The sequence below is a fragment of the Dunckerocampus dactyliophorus genome, chromosome 17 (assembly GCF_027744805.1).
Source record: "Dunckerocampus dactyliophorus isolate RoL2022-P2 chromosome 17, RoL_Ddac_1.1, whole genome shotgun sequence".
Lineage (NCBI taxonomy): Eukaryota > Metazoa > Chordata > Actinopteri > Syngnathiformes > Syngnathidae > Dunckerocampus > Dunckerocampus dactyliophorus.
This window is the reverse complement of record NC_072835.1, coordinates 20,454,667-20,462,722: the sequence shown is the minus strand read 5'-3', so window position 1 is coordinate 20,462,722 and position 8,056 is coordinate 20,454,667. Positions and strand designations below refer to the sequence as shown.

Below are 8,056 nucleotides of genomic sequence, written 5' to 3'. Positions count from 1 at the left end.
TCAATTTTACAACATGTGTGTGATAACAATATATACATTTTCGGGCGCCAACAAGATTACAAATTTTAAGGTTTTTCCTATTTTGATCAGGCATCAGCACGGACACCTCTGGATGGGTCCTTGAGAAATCACTCGTCCCATATTCTCAGCCACAGCGCGCGGCCACGCTGGAATGCCGGGTGGGCGAACAGAATCAGGCAATTAAACCCAACGACATACGTTTATTAACTCGATTTATTCTATGTTTTGTCGGCGAGATGACTGCTAATCCCCCAGGACCAGGTAAGGCTACTCTTTGCGAGCATGACCGACACTGTTGTCTTTTCCGTCGTAGTTCTTTGTCATTATCAATCCCAACTCTTAGGCGTAGGGTTATTATCTTGGCGTGTGTGCTCTTTGGACTGATGGACTCACTACAAACATTACGGTTGACACCGAAATTCGGCTTATATTGTGGAGCTTGGTGTCAAATCCATTTGAATAAATTCTCTCCATTGAAAGGCTAAAAGCTGTACACTCCTACAGCATTTCGTACATTATTGTCAGTGCTTACGTCATTATCGCATGTATGGTACGTCATGGGTCCATTGTGATGTTTGTTAGTAGTACTGTATTTATTTTTGACATTACACTGTTTGAAGATGACCGGGTGGGCTTAAAAGTCCACAGGTTGACAAAGAACGACTAAGTGAAACATGGTATCTGTTAAATTCAACTTTGCTGGTCGTAACGCTGAGTTTCCTTTCAGATAAACCCACATTGCAGAAATAATTCAGGACTTAAGTAGAACTAAAGACATTTTGTTTTGAGAACATTTGGCACCATTGTTTTATCAACAATCTGCAGAAGAATAGATCAGCCTCCAAGGGCATTCAAGAGAGGTAGAGGGAGCCTTGAAGATGACCCAACGTCCGGACGTCCTGCCACAGCCACCATTTCATAAAACACGGACCGTGTCCGCCACATGGTGATGGCTCACAGGTGTTTAGCTGTTAATCGGATAGCTAACGCTGTGGGCATCTCCCACGGACAAACAATATTTTGCACAATGAACTTGACATGTCGAAGGTTTCCGTTTGGTCGATGCCACGGCTTTTGACGCCTGATCACAAGCACACCAGCCTGGTCACGTCGCAGGGTTGAATGTGTAATAAATACCACTACACTGAGTAATTCTCTCCTCTTTTACGCCACGCAGTCTTCCAGAATAAGGCCCGAGTACAAATCCTGGCTGAGTTGGAGAAAGAGAGGAGACGGTTAATGCAGAGCCAGTCCATGGCCACTCCAGGAGCCAGGTAGCGGGGTATTATCCACAAAAGTCACAACCATGGTCGGAGTAGGGAAGAACAGGGTTAGTTGTCACACTTTTTACCAGAGATGTCCGATTATATCGGGGGTGTATGTGGGGTAGCAGGAATGTAAAAAAACGAAACAGAAATAGCGGCAGGCAGACATGGTAGTTTGCTTACGCGAGTTGTTGTTTACAGCCACGTCTTTATCCTGTATCCATTAGTTTAACAACAGCTATGTGTTAATTCCAGAACAGGAGGTAGGTGATGTTACACATATCGGTATCGTTTGATATCAGAATCGGAAATTGAGAGTTGGACAATATCGGATATCAGCAAAAAAAAAAAGCCAATATCGAGCTTCCCCACTTTTTGTGTGAATAGCTCATCATCAAAACAGCTTTCCAACAGTCATTCCTACTTTCAAATCAAAGAGGTTATTAATTGTCAGATACACACATTGTGACAACCAGCCCCACCACAGGAATGGTTGTCACACACTATGGGGTTGGTTGTCACTGTTATTTTAATGGGAAAAATATTAATCAGCATGTGTGTGATGTTTATGTGACAACCAAAGAGGATGTGACCACCAACCCCAGCTAGAATTTGTAGCCAGTATCACAGCTAACAACTGTGTTGAACTAGTTTGCTAGCTAATAGCAATCTCAACTAGCTTCTCCTTCACCATTTTTACATTTTCTCCAGTTTTACTCCAGACTATGTAGCCGTAAATTTGAGACAGTGTCCTCTGTTGATGAGAATGAGCGTGACAACTAGCCCAGTTCTCTCCTATGTACTGTGCAACAGTCTGTAGGGCAGGAAGGTAAAATGATGAGGGTTTCTTATGTGAGGACGTGAATCCTGGTAGTAAAAGGCATTTGAAGTGGTAAATAATTGGAGACCTAAAGTACTTCCAACAAGCAGGTAGTCATTTAAAAGCTCATCTCTCTGCTCCCATTCGTGTGCAGCATCCCCTTATCTCGGCCCAATATGAAAGATTTCCGGGACAGTGCAGAGCAGCAGCACATTGTTGCCCAGCAGAAAGCAGCGTTACAGGTGAGGCACGTTATTTTGCAAAGCTCTTTATCGACAAGTGCTCTTTCATTATTTGAGGCATGGCTGTTGAAACTATTTTGCGCTGTTTCTCCTCCACAATCCCGCAGCATGCACAGGCACACTCATCAGGCTTCTTCATCACTCAGGACTCGTCATTCGGTAACCTCATCCTCCCCGTGATTCCACGTCTGGACCCTGAGTCGTGACCCTTTTCCATCACCCAGGTTTCATATTTAGGCTCTGTGAAATGTGGACTCTTTGTCATGTGATGGCGTAAGTCTCAGGCGAGGGTCTTACCCGACATGTTTGATACACTGTAGAAGACGGTATACCATGTATGCAGTCATGAAGCATGTGGTACCTTTTATGCCTCATGGTTACCATATATATACTGTATATATATATATATATATATATATATATATTCTCTTTATTCCATACAGATTTCTTTGTAATGCTGTTTAGGTAATAAAATCGTAATATTGAATTGAATCTTTTTTTTTTTTTTTATTCCCTGATAAGCAAGAAGCTTATCCTTAAATCTTAAAACATTCTGTGCGGATTGGAGCTGGCCTGGCACTTTCACTGGACACTACATTAGGTACACAATATAACTGGATCAGACCAGTTGAAACATCCATCCATCCATTTTCTATACCGCTTCATCCTCATTAGGGTCGCGGGGGCATGCTGGAGCCTATCCCAGCTGACTTCGGGCGACAGGCGGGGTACACCCTGGACTGGTCGCCAGCCAATCGCAGGGCACATATAGACAAACAACCATTCACACTCACATTCATACCTATGGACAATTTAGAGTCGCCAATTAACCTCACCTGCATGTTTTTGGGAATGTGGGAGGAAGCCGGAGTACCGGAGAAAACCCACACGCACACGGGGAGAACATGCAAACTCCACACAGAAATGCCCAGGGGAGACTCGAACCCAGGTCTTCCCGATCTCCAGGCTCTTCCTGTATTGGCCAACATGCTAACCACTAGACCACCGTGCGGCCCACCAGTTGAAACATTTCATTCAATTTTACTTTTGCACTGTTGGATTTTAAAGAGGCTCTATACAGATTCAAAAAGAAGAAATGGGAGTGAGACAATATAGTTTTAAGTAAGTGATTTATTGCAAACAAGCATTAAAGGGAAATAGACTGTTTATTAGCTGATCCAAAGTTTAAGACCATAGCTAAAAAAAAAAAACTAAAGTAGAAATAAAATGTTCAAAAAAAGGACTGAGTGATGAGTAGCTGCACCATTTCTGTTAACCACCTCAAAAATGGGTTTGGACATGCTTGATGCCAGTGTTTCCAGGAGGCTAGTGGGAATGTTGCTCCAGGTGGTGAAGATAGCTTCACAGAGGGCATCCACTGTCTGGAACTGGTGTCCATTTTTGTCAACTTCTCTTGCCATCCATTCCCAAATGTTCTCAGTGGGATTTAGATCAGAGGAAACATGCAGGATGGTCCAAAAGAGTGAGGTTAGTCCTTTGGAAGAAGTCCTTTGTCAGGGCAGGCATTGTGAAGTGCAGCATTGTCCTGTTGAAAAAGCCATCGTTACCACACAGATGAGGGCCTTCAGTCCTCCCTGCAATATCTCCACATAGCCAGCTGCTGTTCTGACGCCCCTGCACAACCTGAAGCTCCATTGTTCCATTGAAGGATCATAATAGTGCCCCCTCCACTGTGCCATGTGGAAAACACCTCAGGTGGGATCTCCTTGTCGTGTCAGTAACATTGGAAGCCATCAGGGACTTTTGTCCATCTTTCAATGTCCCATGCTTGGTGCTCTTGTGCAAATTCGGAACAGGCAATTTTATGGCGTTGAAGGAGATGAAGCCTTTGAAGACGTTTGTTGTTCTTAAAAGCCTTCTCTCGCAGATGCCGTCTGATGGCGACTGCACTCGGCACAAGTAACCTTCATTTGGGCCGAGGATCGTCCCGTGTCTTGACGGACAGCCAACAGTTTTTATGCGTCTACCTCTATTTTTTTTTTGTTTGTTTTGTTCCATAACCCTCAGGATCTTTGAAGAAGTGTAAAATGGCAGTCTTACTGCCTCCAACGTCAGCAGCAATGGTGCGCCGCGATAGGCCTTGCATGCAGCTCAACAGTCAATCATCGAAGTGTGCACTGCGCGTTTTGGCCACAAGATGTCAGCGGTGCACTCTGTTCAAGTTGTCCTCAGCCATGTTTTGTTGGACTATCTTAGTTTTAAAATTACTTTTATTGTAAAAAAAAAAAAACTAAAATTTTTAGAAGGCCACAGTCACAATTGGCGGTCAGCATTTGTTGAAACGTTCAGCACAATAAGCCGTTCTATTCTGTATCAAAGTGGGACTTTCCATCTCCTGTGACTTTACTGTGCAATTATTCTGGCTGTTAAAATATGCATGTCCGCACCAGCCTCTCATTTTTTACGGTTTTAATCTTGCCTTCTGTAACGATCACGTCGAGTACACATGGCTGGAAGGTACCAAATTCAATATGATTGCAGGTTTTACTTATAGATACTGCTAAACTACTTCGATAACAGTCTGAAACATATTTGACTCTTACTCTGTCTGGTTTTAAGAGATGATGGCAATTATTTCACAAGTGAAATTATGTTTTACACCTAACAGTTGGCCAACAATACCTTGACATGGCGAGGCTGCAGCTCAGTGTTTCTCCCTTATACGCCAGGGGTGTCCAAAGCGCGACCCAGGGGCCATTTGCGGTCTGTGGCAACCAAGGGGTGGTGGGGGGAGAGCAGTCATTTTTGTAAAGAATTAAATGATAAGAGGATTGTCACAATTTAATGTGAAATTAATATGAAGGGGAAAACATTTAAATGCATAATGTTGAAATATTAAAACCAAAAAATATGTTGCCGATAACCTAATAAATACAACAATAACAAAGAATAAAGTTGCATTTTCTGGAAAAATAGGAATAAAGTTAAGAAGTTGACATTTTTGTACAAAATAGCAAAAACATGAAAAACTAATTGATGCACAGTTGAACGTCACTGCTGTGTGTGACCACTACATGGCAGCATTGCTCCCCACACTCACTCTCCCCTCTATTTTCGCTTTCTCTCTCGTCTCCGTCTGTCCCTTTCTCTGGCGAGAGACCACCTTCCATTGGGCTGCAGGTTCTGGAAAATCCAGCTGGAGTATGAGAGCATCTCAGCGCACCTGGACCGGAGGAACGGGGGCGAGGAGCCTGACAGAGGTGAGCCACGCACGTGAGCTTTCTTGAGAAGTTCTACATAGAGGAAACGGGTTAGGAAGGAAACCATGGAGTTTGAATATGATGCATTGACAGTAGAATCTAGTAGAATAGTCTTTTTTTAAAGAGGACCTTCTCTGACCTTGAAGTGGTTCTACAGGTGTTAAGTGTGCATTACTTCTACTCATTCACGGTGCTGTTAAAAAGTTTCACCAAATACTGTACCGTCATTTCATACACACTCGGAGTGTTCAGGCATGTACACGTTTGAGGGCCATATTAGCAAAAGTCACTTTTTCCCCACAATTGGACTGTCCGCTAAGGATGTACCACTTACATTTGTTATTATACAGGTGCATGCCAATTAATTAGAAAGTGTTATTTGATTTCAGCAGTTCAGTTCAGGTTCATAGAGCAATTAAAGGCTCAGGAAGTTTATGGACAGCAGTTTACAATATTGACACTTTAAAAAAAATGAAGCTATACAGTAATACAGCAAAAAAATGATTGACAATGAAATACACTCTCGAAATAGTTCACTCTGTGTATGGTAAAGTCGATAAATCTCTAACTGCCTTTTCAAAGATATTGAAGTTTATTGCGTTGCACCTGTGTATATGCAGTATTGACCTTTCAAATCGTTGAACCACTACACTACTACACACCAGGGGTGTGCAAACTTTTTCCACATATTTTTTTCTCGTAATATTATGACTTTATTCCCATAATATCCTAAATTTTTCCCCAACCTAATTTTGCAAAAATGATAACTTTATTTCATTTTGGTTGTTTCTCATAATGTTAGGCTCTTAAAATAAAAATAAAATCTTTCAACTCTTATGATTACATTTCCTCATAATATTGCGATTTTATTCTTGTAAAATTGCAAAAAAAATGTTTTTCTGTTAATATTTTGACTTTATTTTCATAAAATTAGAGCATTTTTTTCACATCTGCTTTTTTTGTTGTTTATTTTAATTCAGTAGTTCAAGTCTCGGAAATGTTCTTGTCCAAATATTATGACTTTATTCTCATAATATTATAACTTTTTCTGCAACCTAATTTTTTTTTAAACTTACAACTTTATTTGGTATTTTGTTTGTTTCTCATAATATTACTTTGAAAAACAATGTTTTCCTTTTTAATATTTCATCTTCATGCTGCTAAAATGACATAATTCTTCCTTACAACGTTATTCTCGTTAAATTCAGACATTTTCTCCTTAGATGGCAACTTTTTTCTCAATATTTTGACTTTATTCTTGTAAAATTACTGCAGATTTTCCATTTTGTTGTTGGGGTTTTTTCTGTTCTTGTTAAATTACATTTTTAAAATGTGCCGCGGGCCAATAGAAAAACTGCCGCGGGCCGCAAATGGCCCCCGGGCCGCACTTTGGACATCCCTGTTCTACATGTACAGCAGAGATGGTTTTAAAAGAGCAGATACTGTCGGTGTGTTCTATATTTGCCATGCAGTTAGTAGGCACGGGTCAGCTCTTAATTGCAGTGGTGCACACATGAGAGACGTTCATGGGCTCCAAGCACAGGCATGCTGCTGCTGCTGCTTCTTCTTCTTCTTCTTTAAAAAAAAGTTTTATATTGGACTCACATTGATGAAGTTGTTCCAGCATGCCGGGCTTGAACTCGATCTGAATCTATGCTGGATCACTTGTCATAGACGTGTTTGGATGGCCAACCAAGTGCACAGCAGGAGAATGTGACACCAAGAGAGTCCCCATGCGGCGCTGTCTCTTGATGGCTTTGTTTTTCCTGAGAAATCAACTGGAATATTTGCCCCGTTTTTGTTGTTTGTGTCTGTCATCTGTCACCTGATAGCTGTGTCATCATTGTCAGTGTGTCGCTGCGTCGTTCATGACCACCACGCAAGATGCTGGCTCGTTTGGTGATGATAAAATAGCAGTGGGGTTGTAAAAATGTTTGAAAGTTCATGCAGGGTCCCATAAAGGCACAGATGGAGTGATAACCAGAAGCACTCGGTAGTTGAACGTTTAAATAATGTCCTCTCGGTAGTGCAATATGCCCCCTGCACCCCCTTTAGCATAAAAATTCAACCCAGTCTTGTCACAGTGAGCAGTACACGTGAAAACATGAATGGAATGCCTCAAATGTGTGAAATTTGGGTATCTTTTAGCTGGAAATGCCACAATAAAGTGGCAAAAGATGGTATTTATTAAGACATGTTCATCATTAGTGTACATTTAGACAAAATCTTTAATGTCTACATATGTCTTCATATTGTTTCTTAATAGCCGTCTCCCATATTATGTAGCTGATTAAAATGCACTGCCCAGATTTCCTATGGATGCTTTTTAAACGCATTTATTAAGCCAAAAAAATCCATCAATCCACCTTCTACCGCTTATCTGAGGTCCGGTTGCGGGGGCAGCAGGGAAGTCCAGCTCCTTCCGGCGGATCCCAGGCCAGTTGAAAGACCTTATGTCTCCAACGTGTCCTGGGTCTTCCCTGAGGC

The 8,056-nt window shown here is 41.7% G+C and overlaps 1 protein-coding gene across 7 annotated transcripts in view; it reads left to right on the top strand.

The window, feature by feature from the left end:
• The window catches only part of si:dkey-247m21.3 (5-hydroxytryptamine receptor 4), a 54,904-nt gene that overhangs the window by 433 nt on the left and 46,415 nt on the right, over positions 1 to 8,056 (top strand). For 5 of the 7 annotated variants that reach the window (XR_008566567.1, XR_008566566.1, XR_008566565.1 and 2 more), the window contains exon 1: positions 2,550 to 5,569. The gene's annotated coding sequence lies outside the window, so the exon portion shown is untranslated. Of the gene's footprint in view, positions 1 to 90; positions 283 to 1,198; positions 1,296 to 2,260; positions 2,349 to 2,455; positions 5,570 to 8,056 lie in introns of those variants that run through there. The other 2 variants (XR_008566568.1, XR_008566569.1) reach the window with 2 other exon arrangements.